Consider the following 13,998-nt stretch of genomic DNA (forward strand, 5'->3'; position numbering starts at 1 on the left):
TTGAATGTAACTATGTACTTTGAATTTTGAATAAGAAGCAATCCAGATGATCAATCGGATCCTGTGTCTAATTCTTGCTGCTGCACTTTTCTGTTTTCTACAGATATAATTTATTGTTGCTGTGGTACCCAAGCTTTTGGGACCCGTAACACATATATAAAGTTAACCCCAATAACTTTGACTTTATTTATAGATAAAAGCTAGTCGGACAGTTTGATTGAATAGCAAATGACTAACAACAACTGCCAATGTGTGCATTTAATTACCAACTCCATTGCATGGTGGGATTTTAGCTCTTTTGCTGGATTAGCGACACAGTGTTCCCATTGTCCATGGATCTCATGCTCATTATAGGATAGGAAGGGCTGTATTTAAATCTAAGAAACAATGGGCAGAAACACACTATGCACATCCATTTCATGAGTCAGGTGGCTATGAGAGGGACGAGTAGCTCAACATTTGCAATTAATTTGCAAACTTGCAAAAATAGTATACATCTAACAAGTCCTTTTGTTATTAGAGCTTTAGCAGGCAAACTTGTTTGTGCTTATTTTCAACAATATCATTGCTGACTAAAGTAATACAAATATAGTTTACAAAGGGAATATGACAATACATACTGGATACATATATTTTCTGGGCAAACTGCTGTATAAGCACAAAGTAATATAACTAATGCAATTGTATCCAGTAATTTAAAATAGTGCATATGGGAGTGTGTGGGAGAGAAACTCCCTCTGACTTGAATTTGGGGATTTTTAACTTTAACCATTTACATGCACAATTAACCTAAACACAACTGCGGAAAGGGAAAACCCTCAAAAAACTAAATACGTCCTCTTTAACAATATCGTTTTCAATTAATTTTGACTCCAAAAAAGTTATTTAACACCATCTGCAAAGACAAAGAGTGTAGTAAATCTACGTAACATTTTAGCATCCTAGGTTCTGTGCAGTTCTATATGTACATGTATACACTTCATGTACAATGTCAACTGTCACACATGTGCCATGTTGCTGGTAATTGGAAGGAGAGGGCCTCCCTTTTAATGTCTGCAGAGGATTCACAATAAATTGCCCGAATGTAAGCAATTTATAACAGCATCGAAACTCCTGCATGGAAGCATCAATCCGACCATTTCCATGATGCATGCATGCATATGTTACACCGTCTGTGATCCATTGGGAAATTTGGTGGCTGAACACCACTGTGGTGTTGAAATGCTGTCATTCACAAAACTACAATTGTGTGCCTGCATTCCCCAGGGAACACACTGCCTATGCTAAACAATGACAGGAGCCAACGCCAGGATGGCAGGGAAAGGTGTGACCGTCTTCTGTGTGGATGGACAGAAAGCCCAGGCTTTTCTGGAGGAACTACTTAATCATTTATGGGTTTTTTTCTTATGGTTGGTTGCAAGCACCAACCGTTTTCCACAATCCTGCAAAAGCATCTGTTTCCCTCGCACAGACCCAACATTCCTTCGCTGTGGGTATTCACTGTAACTTTTGTAGAAAACATTGCAAAAAGAGGAAAATATTGCCATTCTTCACTGCCATAGGTGTAGGTCCCTAACGGCCCGTCCACACACAGGCATGAAACAAATCTTTCAAAGCTTCGCCCATTCACTTGAATGGGGTGACGTAGAAGATTTTTAATCTTCGCCGAACTACATCGTGGGGAGCGGAGCATGGCTTTGCAAGCATCGTGAGCATCAAAAGTTGAGCAATGTTCAACTTTTGATGCTCCCGATGCTTTCGAAGCTGGCATCAGCCAATCAAATCCCGTTTATGCAAATCCCGCCAGTACAAGCGTTAGCCAATCAAACCGCGGGCAAGCTGGGAGAGCCAGACCGCAGTTCATTTCCTCATATTCCAAACGAGAAATTACGGTAGCAAATCACCCGGTTCTTTACGACCAGAACTATTTACCGGGATACAAACCGGAGGAACCAGGCATGGAGGGAGGTGGCAGAGACAGTGGGGGAAACTGGTAGGTTTTCGCCTGTTTGGGGATTTTATATCCAGTTTACTTCATTTAACATTGCTATTGCTTTGTATGTCGGGGGCGGGAGATTCATGTGATTGGTTGTTGGTCGCGTGAAATCGCCAAGCTTCAGACACGCCCAGCATCAAGATTTTTCAAGATTTGTTTCATGCCTGTGTGTGGACGGGCCGTTAGTGACAGTATGCATGCAGGCAATGCCCTGGAAAAACAGCGAACCATCAATCCCATATCTAAGCTTAGGACATTCAGTATTGGCTTCACACACAAATATGCAATTATTGTAATAATAATGATGATCATCAAACCTCATGCTTTCCAAACACAGATGCGAGCAAACTATATATTTCCCTATAGCCTACAAATGTAAATACCATACAGAGCTCTAAATATATAAAGTTATTAGTATGTGGTTACTTATTACAGGGATCAATTGTCTCCTGACAAAAGTGATTACAACATTAACCTTTTCCATGTTGCTGTCGAGTCACAAATGAGTAGTTTATTATATTTCAAGATAATAAGATGGTGCACACAAATGATCACGTGCTTACATAATAAAAGCAGAGTATGTGAGAACTACTGCAGAATATTTAAATGAAATGTTTTCATATTCCTCCAGCACCCTTGTTTGAAGGGATATATTTATGGAAATACGCTCTTTTACTTGTCACTGTGTCTGAAATCTCTCCCTTATGCCCTCATTCACTATTCTGAAAACATGTCAGACACTTCTGAATCATCAACACTTCATCAACACCACTGACACATAATGTCACACATCACTGCAATTTACATGCATGTCATGTTAAGACCGAAAACAAAGCTTTGCTTGTCTTCTTTTTTGTGGTAACATTTTCCTTTTGATAAAGAAAATATAGTTCTTTATAGATATATCATAACATTATGTCCTTTTGCAAATTATCCGACTCTCCAAATATGTATAAAACTAAAAATACAATAATCTCACATACAGTAGATATAACAAAGCAGTAAAATGAAAGTGGATGTCTATGCTATAAACTTTAAGTATCCCTTAACCTTTAATATAAACTTGTCTCATTACAGGTTGTGATTTTAATAACCAAAATGGCAATACTTATAATGGTATACAAAAACGTGATGTCTATCTGCTTCAGCTCTATTTGTATGTTGTTACAATAGCAGGTAAGCTTTGTCATTGTGAGAAAGTTAGCATGCTGATGTTAGCATTAAGCTAAAAGCACTATCGTGTCTAAGTCTACAGCCTTCCAGAGCCGCTGGCATTGCAATCTGACGGTCATTTGTTCAACCGCCAGCAAGGATTATATATTTGATTGAGTCAACAGTGAGACTAACTTCAATGAGATCACACAAGTCTATTTGTGTTGAATCGTATGGAAGAATAAATGTAAATGAATCAATTTGTGTCAGCGTGCACACATGAAGCGATAACATTGAAGTCAGCTGTGTATTGAACTGTCGTCTTCATCCTCCGAGGCCAACCAAGAGCCTAAACCACTGAAGGGCATCCATGGCTCAACTGAGGAGAGAGATATCCTCGGAGCCTCCCAGCCATCCACCACTGATTCTTAATCCCGCCTGTAAGCTGAGCGCAGTGGGGTGTCCTGACCGCTCATGCCACCCATACTCTTAACCCCTGCCCAGAAGTGTACGGCGATTTAGAGCATGACTCATCAGTGTAGGGTTATATAGAGTGAGTCATGTCAGCCAACGGACGCCACTGTGCTTTTCAGAGGAAGTGCTGGCGAGAATATTTGGTAATGTGCGTGGTTGGTTGGACAATGCTGGAGGATACATCCTTGTTAGAGCAATGACCCAAGGATAATTATATCCGCTCTTATTCCACTTTTGCAAGAGTCGTTTCCGAAAGTACTTTTAAACAAAAAGCTGAACTGACTTTGTCCTTCAACCTTTTTACAAAATGCTTGTTTTTTTATATCATTTCCACGTTTAAACACTTTATGAGCAAGTCGAACAGTAAATAACTTTTTAAAATATGTATTTCATGTAGGCTGATGCATAGAGTATAGTGGCATACATTACATTAAGGTTATAACTACCAAGTAGGTTCATATCTGATGATAGCTAGCAGCTGGCACAGTTAGAAGAGGTCCTGTGATGGTTGTTTGCAAAGTTAGTCGATATGCACCAGGTTGATATACCACCGGGATGTCTTTGGATCTGGGCTTTCTGCCCAGTGCATCAACCTGCTTCCTTCTCATCTTCCTCAGCCATCTTACCATCGTATTTATCTGTTTGGCTTGTGCATGAGGAAGCGGCATTACTCAGCATTTTGATACACAAAGAAATCTGATTGTAACAGCATGTCTTTTACATTACATTACATTACATTACATGTTAATTGTTAGACGCTTTTATCCAAAGCGACTTACATACTCACTACTGTGGGCAATCCCCACAGGAGCACTTTGGGGTGAAGAGTCTTCAGGGACACAACGACATACTGACTGCAGTGGGTTTGAACCTGTGACCCCCTGATCCGAACACCTACGGACAACCCACTACGCCACACGCCCCCCCACCCTTGTATTTAACTGTTTAACATGGAAAACGGTAACAAATAAATGTATCATCAGTCTACAAAGTAATGTATTACTTCCCACGGTTACATTGTTAGCATATCACACAGCAGTTCAAATGTAGGGAGTAATAAGGAGGGATGAAGAGACTCTCCTCCCCTCTTCCTCCTCCCTCCCCTCTCAATCTCTCATACTGCGGCTCCTCCCTCCACCTTACCCTTCTCCAGATCCCCTCCGTACCGCGGTGTGTCTCTTTCTCTCTGTCTCCATCCCTCCGTTCAGCCAAGCTGAGTCTCACAGAGGACATATCCTCCTCCCTATGTGTGTGGGCGTATGTGTGTGACTTGCAGTGTGAACCGCATGTGTCAGTGAGTGTACACGTGTGGCTTCGCAGCTGACTGTAAGGACTCCTAAAGTGCTCTGGACTTGGATATCAGATCCTTCTCCTTATGCATATTTACCAGACTTTTTTAACAACACTCTAAAATCCTGCTATTAAAGAATCTCACTTCCTTCCTCTCGGGGCAGCATCTCGATGGAATCTTCAATCATTTCCCCAGTATCTTGGATTTAATGAGCAGCCTCCGTGGAATGAAGCAAGCAATTTCTGGATTTCCTTCGTTTCAGCGCTGGTAAGGATGTGTTCCTTCTCTCTCCTCTTTATAGATGTGTCTCCTTTTCTTCCACTTCCTACCTGATTTGCTGCTCATAACATATTGACAGGTGCAAGCAGTACACATTATGGGATAGTGGAGCAGTTAAATGAAGCAGAGCAAGCTATTTAGGACATGGAGAGAGGGGGGGGGGATGAGGAAGGGCTGGCTGGGGTTGTGTGAGAGAGTGCAGGGACATACAGCAGTGTTGCTCCTGCTTTCAGAGGCTGGAGGGAAAACTGCTCCACTTGGTATTTGCTATTGATCTGCTGTTCTTCTCAGCTCCTATCCCTTAGAGAAAACTTTGCATGGTCTACTACATGACAGTGATGCTGTTTGTGTTGGCCATTTGTAAACACTGACAGGGAGGTTATAATACCTAGGTAAATCATAATGATGTAGGTGCAAGCAGAATAGGAACAGCTGGATTTATCATGCTTAACTTTCTGTGGAGGAGAGCAACATCATGTGTGACTTGAACAGAATGTGTGCTCGATGTAGGTGTGATGAAACAAGGTGGAACTTATATATCTTTGTATGCCTGTCTGCACACATATTGCAGATAGCTCCACAGAGAGGGGGGGGGGGTGTAATTGCAACTTCCCTTCATGTTGATGTGTCTGATTACCTGATGGGGCCTTTTGAGAACAGCTCTGACTTCTAAAGAGGTCATTAGACAGTGAGATGGCTGACTTTTACATCACGTGGATGCATGAAGAGAAAGATGTTGAATTCATTTAATAATTTGTTCTATATTTATCAATCTTATCCTTAGGAATATATCATGTTAATAAAATACGTGAAATGTTTTCCCTTTTTTTCACTTGCTAGCATGAGGTAAAATTGATGTTGCTATTTTGGTCCCCTCTGCATTCTGGATGAGCTTCCTTCCTTTTATCTACTGCTGCTGTCTTGTTATTCATTCTGTGTTCATCTCCCTCTCTTGTCTCTGTGAACTCTACAGAGTAAAGAGAGATTGTTGGAGAGGAGAGAGTGAGAGATGTTAGAACACAAGAGGGAGAGAGAAAGAGAGGAGGGACGCTAATGCTGTTACTGAAAGCAATGAAGAGAATAGGAGAGAGGGGCTAGTGGAAGGTGATGTAGGAGGGAAGCAAAGCAGAGAGGATGAAGCAATGCAAGATTGACAGGATGCCACACAGAGGAGGACAAAAGAGACAACGATAGAAAGCCTTAAGGCAGGGAAACTTATTCTGAGGCATTTCGTAGGGGGTCAGTTTACACCACCTTCCACGCTCTCCCTATGGAACAAGTGATAGACGTACTGCATCTCACACATGCTTGCCTGCATTTCCTGTAAAGGACATCAATATTTATCTAATTTCCCATTTTGGAGAAGAAACCATGATAACACCGGAGGATGGAAGAATAATAAAAGATAAATCTAATTACCCCGCCTTGGTAGACCCTCTCCTTCTGTTTCATTTATAATTCCTTTCCAGCACTTAGGCAATGACTGCTGATACTCTGATGCGTATTAAACTGCAGGTGCAGCTACAGAGGTTCAAGTTCAGATTAAAGAGTTTTGGATCATTGGCAGAGTTCATTTTGAAACATATTCAAGCTGATTGGATTGAATGCAGTGTATTGAAATCAGTGTATCACATATCAAGTCTTTGCTTATATCGACTAAACAGGCCCTATTATGGATATTTTCAGGTTGCATAATGATAGTCATTAATACTTTTGTGCCTCTACTGTGATATGTTTACATGCTGCAGCACCTCTTTTCACCATCACCATCTGCTCTGATTGGTTAACTCTGATTGGTGAGCCGCTCTGGGATCACCTACAATGTGTTAAAGCGCTGAACAAGAGAATAACTAGTTTTAGATAGTGGTGTCACTATGTTGCAGAAGTAAACACAGGAGTAAATGGAGGTGTTTCAATTAGGGGGGGGGGGGGGGGGGGGAGAGAGAAACTCCCTCTGGAGAGAGCTTTGGGATTTTAGCCACTCACTACAAGAAAGGGAAAACCCCAAAAAGCATAATAGGGTTCCTTTGAATCTTTGACAACCAGGCTGAACATGCTTAATGCAATATAACTTTTGGTTTAAGGGTTTTGAATCAAATGTATCTGATTTAGCTAAATAAAGATTTCATGAGGATTTCAATTCCAATGAAAGGTGGAATCAAGAATATATCCTTGAATACATCACTTATAAATGTAGAGCTTATGTCTATTCTACTAAATGAGTAGATTTTTGTAATTATTAAGTGATGTCTTCCTCTTTCTCTCTCAGTCTGCCTCAGGCACACACACAGACAAAGGATGTGCCTTAGTGTGTGGCTAGCTTGAGTCATTTCTACCGTACTCTGCTGCAGTAAAAGCTTGCCATGCAGTGGGTGACTTGCATCGGAGGTTGACTCACAGTTATACACAATGCTCATTAATGCTCCTGCATCCACAGCCAGAAACCACTGATACTGCCCATCGCCAAATGAGAAGTTAACTACTCACTTGTGCTTAACCTCCAAGGCAATTATTCTCAAGGCCGTTAGAGAGAATGATGGGTATTACTGATGTGGTTTCATGATTTACCATGATGCATGAAATGAAGTTGGCAAATGTGTCACAGCAATTCACAGTTAATGGTGTTCATAGTGGTGGGCAAGCATTGTAAAGTGTTGTGGATATGAGCTTATTATCCCACAGTTGGTTCTTGCTAGACCCAATTTAACATGTAGCACATTATCCTATTGTTTATACCAAGTCAAAACAATTGTGTCTCTGAACAAAAATGTCGTCAACTCTCACCATGAGTGTTTAAAGTAAATTCAATTTAAGTTTAATACACTTCTGGCCATCCACCACCTAAAAGGGATGAAGGATTAGCTAATCACTTCAAATGAATCCAAAATCCAGATGAATCTACCCTTTTCCCTATAACTCTCAGCTAAAAAGCTACAAGAAGAAGGAGGATAATTATTTTGTGACTGAATTATATCAAAGCTTATTCTGCTTAAGAGTTGAATCAGCTCCTCTCCTTCTAACACAATGTTAATACAAAACTTAATGTAAAACGCTTGTCACAAAGACGGTCTTCAAAATTCATGAGCAGATTAGATGTTGGGGTGGTTTCTAGGTAACTAAGGCAGTGCAGTTTGATATACTATATTTTACTCAAAGGTGGATATGAAAATGCATACCTTACTGTTGTGGGCTTTTGGTCATGTGTACTATGTGAAACAAGTACTGTAAGTGATTGGTTTACTGGAATTCTTAGGTAGCTGAGCTATTGGTGATTTAGAAGTAGGGTTTAACTGGATAAAGTATTCTTAAGGTAAACAATGGTCCTTTCATATACTTTAATGGATCCCTATTATCAATGGCAGGCAGGAAGACAATAAGGCGCATTTTGACCATCCATCCATCCATCTTCTCCCGCTTATCCGTGGTCGGGTCTCGGGGGTAGCAGTTCCAGCAGAGAGCCCCAAACTTTCTTTTCCCTGGCCACATCAACCAGCTCTGACTGGGGGATCCCAAGGCGCTCCCAGGCCAGCGAAGAGATATAATCCCTCCACCTGGTCCTAGGTCTACCCCTTGGCATTTTGACCAATGCGGCTTAAAAAACAATGGAGGACCAAGAATATAACCCTGAGGAACTCCATAACAGACTGTTCTCAGACAAAATACTTTACGCCTAAATAGCCAAGTATTTTCTGTTTGGTTGTTTATAAATCAAGCAGGACAATACATGTAAACGCTATATTTTGAAAGATGTTGATTCTAAATATCAGGATTACAGTATACAGAAAAAACAGAATTTACTTTAAGTGAGTTTTTGGGGGGGGGGGGGATTTACAATTTCATTGATGAGATTACTTTATTCTATATCCCTTTACCAACCCAGGACATATGTTCCCTGAAACCATATGATCTATGTCTGAGACTGATGATATCAATCTCCTATCATTCTGTGGCATAGTATGTGCTCCTTTTCCCAGACAGAACATATACGCAGTCTTTCACATCATGTACACATCATCCTAACTAACACTACAAAATATCTGAATTTCAACAAATGAGACCTTTTCTGGAATGATCGCCCTGTTCCTCCCGTATATTCACATTTGGGATTAGTCAAAGCTGAAGTCTGCAGCAGTTGTAGGGCGAGGACCTTACTCAGCAGTTGCTCATGTAGGATAAGAGAGCAATATTTGTTCATTTCCCCCGTCTAGTTTTTCCGGCCGACTTTGCTAAATGGTATAAATTGGAAAATGAATAAATAATTCAGGAACAGCTTTTATAATCCGTATTTCCATCACTTGCTAGACCAACTGTCCTAGAAAAGGATTCAACTCTGACCTTTTGTGCATCCTGTTGTTCTAAAAAATCATATCACATGCTTCCTCTGTTGCCCCCGGTTTCATTTAGGATACATTGTCTCCATGACAATTATTTTAAAGAGCAAGACTGTTGTTCTTGTTCTTCATTAAATAAAATAGGGCTTATGAATTGGAATTATACTGTTCATTTAAAAAAAATAAACCACTGGCTAGACTCCTGTTAGATGCTTTGTGACAAGTGCACAATCTCCTATCATATTAGAGCCGATTGAGGGAAATGATGGCTTGTGCCACTGCACTGCAGCATTATCGTTTCATGTTGTAATGATCATTTAGTTTAGGTCACTTGCCCGATATTGCAGATCAATGCAATCTTTTGCAATGTACTTTTTAGTTTGCTTTGAAAGCGTACCATGGCAAACGCAAATGCACATCCCAGCAAATAATAGTTTTTACATTGAAGAACTACTGTACAACGTGGCCTGATGATTAGGTCTAATCTAATTCAGGAAAGTCTAATTCAATCGCTCGTCAATCAAGTCTGGCCCATGATTAAAAAGAAATGCCTTGCTAACTGTAATCACTGTGACACAACACAGTGATGGTTTTATTGATCATCTGGATAGCATTTCTTTAAAATGCTCTTTGACTGACATGCATAATATACAGCTTTACTTCCTGTAATGTATTTACACCTTTCAAAATGGAGGCACTACTCTAACAACACTGCTCCTGTTCATTATAGTTATGCTGGGAAAAGGAAGTATCAGCTTTCTTCCTTCTGCGTCAGTTGTTGGCACTTAACCAGAGCCCAATGAAATTGCTTCCAACATGAATTGTTATGGGGAGAGAGTGATATGAGGACTGAGAACCCTACATTGTGTACAGCTGTACTCAGAATTATATTCTTCCTAATCACAGGGTGGCAGCTTCACTATGTTAAATCACCAATTAGCTTGACAGATTCTCTTGATTTCTGGCACACGTAGCGAGATACACCTCCTAATTCGAGGAGTAGGTCAAATCCCAAATGTTTTTCCAGAGTGAAGAGATTGTGTTGGGGTTTTAGCTGCTATGTTATGTTTAAACTGCAAGGTTATTAATACTAAATATGAAAGGGGCCTTATTATGCTTTTTGGGATTTCCCCTTTCTTGTTGTGTGTTGTATAGGTTTGTGTGCATGTAAATGGTCTGCAAAGACTCAAATCCCAAAGTTCCCTCAAGAGGGAGTTTCTCTCCCACACACTCCCCCCTGCCTGAAACGCCTCCATTAGACTCCTTTGATTATTTTCGTAACTTAAGGACATTACTATATAATAACATTGTAAGTGATGCTAAAAGGTGGGACATCTCTAAGCTTTTGACCAATCACAACAGAGCCGGCCAGCTAACCAATGAGAGCAGACTGGGCTCTGGTTTCTGGTTTGAACATTTAAGCACGTACATATGTCGTAGAAGAATCTCACGATACAAATATGAACACTGAAATAAGCATATGTCCCCTTCAAAATAACTTCTTGATGTTTATGATAAATCTCAGTTTTCCTCTGGGTGTCTCAAAATAGCAAACTGCCAACAAAATACATGCTACTATTCTTGGTTAACAACAATGAAAGGTTTGGCCGAGTAGTTGACTGATCATACTATTTATTTCATTATTTTTTTTAATTAATATTTTCTGCCTAGCCTGCCATGCATTACTCAAGAAGCGTGGGACAAGACATCAGAGACACATTCTTGGATTTGTGAGTGTGCATGCTGGTGAAATTCACACCCTTGCAGGCAATACAATGAGCCAATTGATCATGTATCAATATGTGGTTCAGAACATGTTTCACAAAAAACAGGTCATCTATTTTAGACAATACGTGGGCCTCTATGTTTGAAGAAAACTGAGACCATCTGTATGTAGGATTTATGTCCATACAGCCTTTTGAAAATGTGAAATGTCAGTGAGTCAGCATGGTGATGACTTATAAACAGCCTTTATTACAATATTGCATTTTTGGCTGGTCAACAACACTTTTCAATTTGGAAATTGGCACACATGCACTCTCACACACACAGTCTCACATTAGGGGGTGAATTAAAAATAATATCTAATAGAGACCTCTCCATCGGCACCCGGCTTGTTTGTTACTCTGATGCCCTGGAACACAAGCTTCTGTCAAAACCTGCTTTGTGATATTTGAAAGCTGTAACACTCACAGCTTGCTTGGAAACGCGCTAAAATAAGCTATAATTAAACCATGAAAATAGTATTTATTTTAGATTAATTTCAGGTCTCAAAAGAGCAAGTATATTACATAAGCACAACTGGCTGAGAGGTGCCTCTTCCACAAACATCGCTGCTGGATCAGTTCCCAGTCCTGTACTGAAGTCTCTCCACTCTGATCAGCGTCAGTAGGGAGTGAAAACACAGGCTAAAGCAAGCTGCCAATAGTTTTAATTATCATGGATGATGCACCCAGAGCTCTATTTTTGGAGCAACGCAGCAGGAGAAAGAAGGGGGGGTTACTTGCATCTATTAAATATAAAAGTCAATATATGTTTAAACTGATATAGCATGTCAATGCTACGTCACAATTGTCCTTTGCTGGTAAACAATCAGATGTAGAACACGAGAAAAACACATTTAGCACAGTCAGTACAACAATGAGGCACCAAGTCAATTATATTGTTAATTGGATAGCTTTTAACATTGCACAAAAGAGTGTGAGGGTTGTATGTTACTGACTGAATGTGTGTTTCCACTTTCACGGTCAAATAAGCATGTGTATTAGCTTATTAGTAAGCAGCTGAGCTTGTAGTATTTAAAAAAATAAATAAAAATGCACATGCAGAAAACAAGATGGCGTAAAGAATATCAACAAGCATTTTCATATGTTGTTTAAATATCACTAAAATATCTTTCCTGACACTACAATGATCAAAGCAAGCCTTTCATTGGTTGTTAATAGGATTTCAAAAGTTCTGAACTGGTTAATCCTGATGGCTTGTACATTACAAAGTGGTGCTGTAAAAAATATAAAATGACCTAACCATCCTTACAGAAAGACATTCTTTAATGCAAGTTGATATTCAAAAAATTGAAATGCCACATATGTAAAAGATGCTATCAGGCTGATAGCGGCCCTGAAGAACTGTCACTGTGTATGTTAATTTGAATGAGGTTCAAGCAGTCCAGGGTTTTTTATGTGATAGAAAGTGCTTCTAGATCTTTTCCTCACCATGTCTGTCATTAGTATTCTGGTCAGAGTCTAGCACTCCCATCTTGGTTGGCCATCCAAATTATGTTTGCTCTTCTTGTAAATGGCAGTGGGATTCAGTAAAATACTGAACAGGTTTAAATAAATAAACAACAATCCTAAATGCTAATACATGCTAATGTGCACATTCTAAAAGGGCACTTTTTAAGACCCAGGAACAGAGAACGAAATAAAGAAGGGGGTTTGGGTTTTTGCATTTAAGTTTGTGCCTTGGCTGAAATCCTGCTGATTATTCAGCTACAGTTATTATTATTATTTCATAGACTTATACATGAGTAGGCTCGGGTTAAATGGTCTCATACATTGTCAATACTATGCATTTTGTGTGTTTTGTATCGCATCTACAGATCTGCGAGACTTATATATAAGTTATATATCAGCTTTTGTATAATGCCATTTGAGGTCTCCCTCATGTTTCTTAACGTATACAGTAACATACCATTCTCAAGTTAATATAATGACATACAAAGTTAATCTCTGAGGTTGTGGGAATGTTGCTATCTTAATGCTGGGAGATTGGACTGGCCACAAACGTTTGGGAAGCCTTATTATGATATGAGTGGTCTACTAATATCACTTCCTGTGTGATCCCACCACCTAGTATGTTGTACGCCGGTGAAACATTTAGGCTTACTGTCGTAGTTTTGCTGACTAAAGGAACCTACGATTAGCTTATATCGCACTCTGTCCAGATCTTTTAAATGGAAGTCGTGTTGCTGTTACTGCTTTTAAACACCTCATGTTTCAAAGTGGTTTCCATAACTACAGTATGTGCCACAATGCTTTTGGAAAGGTTTCAGTTGAAAGCCAACGGTCCTCACATACAGGTGTTTCAATCTATGTTTCTGATTGGATTTATTTTCATGTAGTGTGGAAAGCCGTGCATATTTGACATCTCCCTCCCTCTCATATTAGTGTTGTCAGGGCAGCTTCTACCTTCATCAATGTTATTAGTATATGAACCCTGTTGATGTTATCTGAGCAGCTCAGCTGGAACCATAAGGCTTATTAAGGTGCCTGCGTCCAGTGTGCAAGCTTTAAACCCTAACCCTGATTTATTTGTGTCACTCACAACCTAGTAGCAGCCATGCCCGCCACCTGTATTAGCTTTTTTCAGCAATGTAGGCATATCATTGTGCTTGAGAGATATGTCAGTAGTAAACATCAGATTTACCGTACTCACTTGATCATATCTTCTCTACCAGACATCCTAAGCAAGAG

At 39.9% G+C, this 13,998-nt stretch overlaps 1 protein-coding gene across 1 annotated transcript in view; it reads left to right on the forward strand.

The window, feature by feature from the left end:
• The first annotated feature begins 4,786 nt into the window (after window positions 1-4,786).
• The window catches only part of lingo1a (leucine rich repeat and Ig domain containing 1a), a 147,131-nt gene continuing 137,919 nt past the window's right edge, over window positions 4,787-13,998 (forward strand). The window contains exon 1 of the mRNA XM_034236111.1: window positions 4,787-5,180. The gene's annotated coding sequence lies outside the window, so the exon portion shown is untranslated. The remainder of the gene's footprint in view (window positions 5,181-13,998) is intronic.

Source organism: Gymnodraco acuticeps, unplaced genomic scaffold, assembly GCF_902827175.1.
Source record: "Gymnodraco acuticeps unplaced genomic scaffold, fGymAcu1.1, whole genome shotgun sequence".
Classification (NCBI taxonomy): domain Eukaryota; kingdom Metazoa; phylum Chordata; class Actinopteri; order Perciformes; family Bathydraconidae; genus Gymnodraco; species Gymnodraco acuticeps.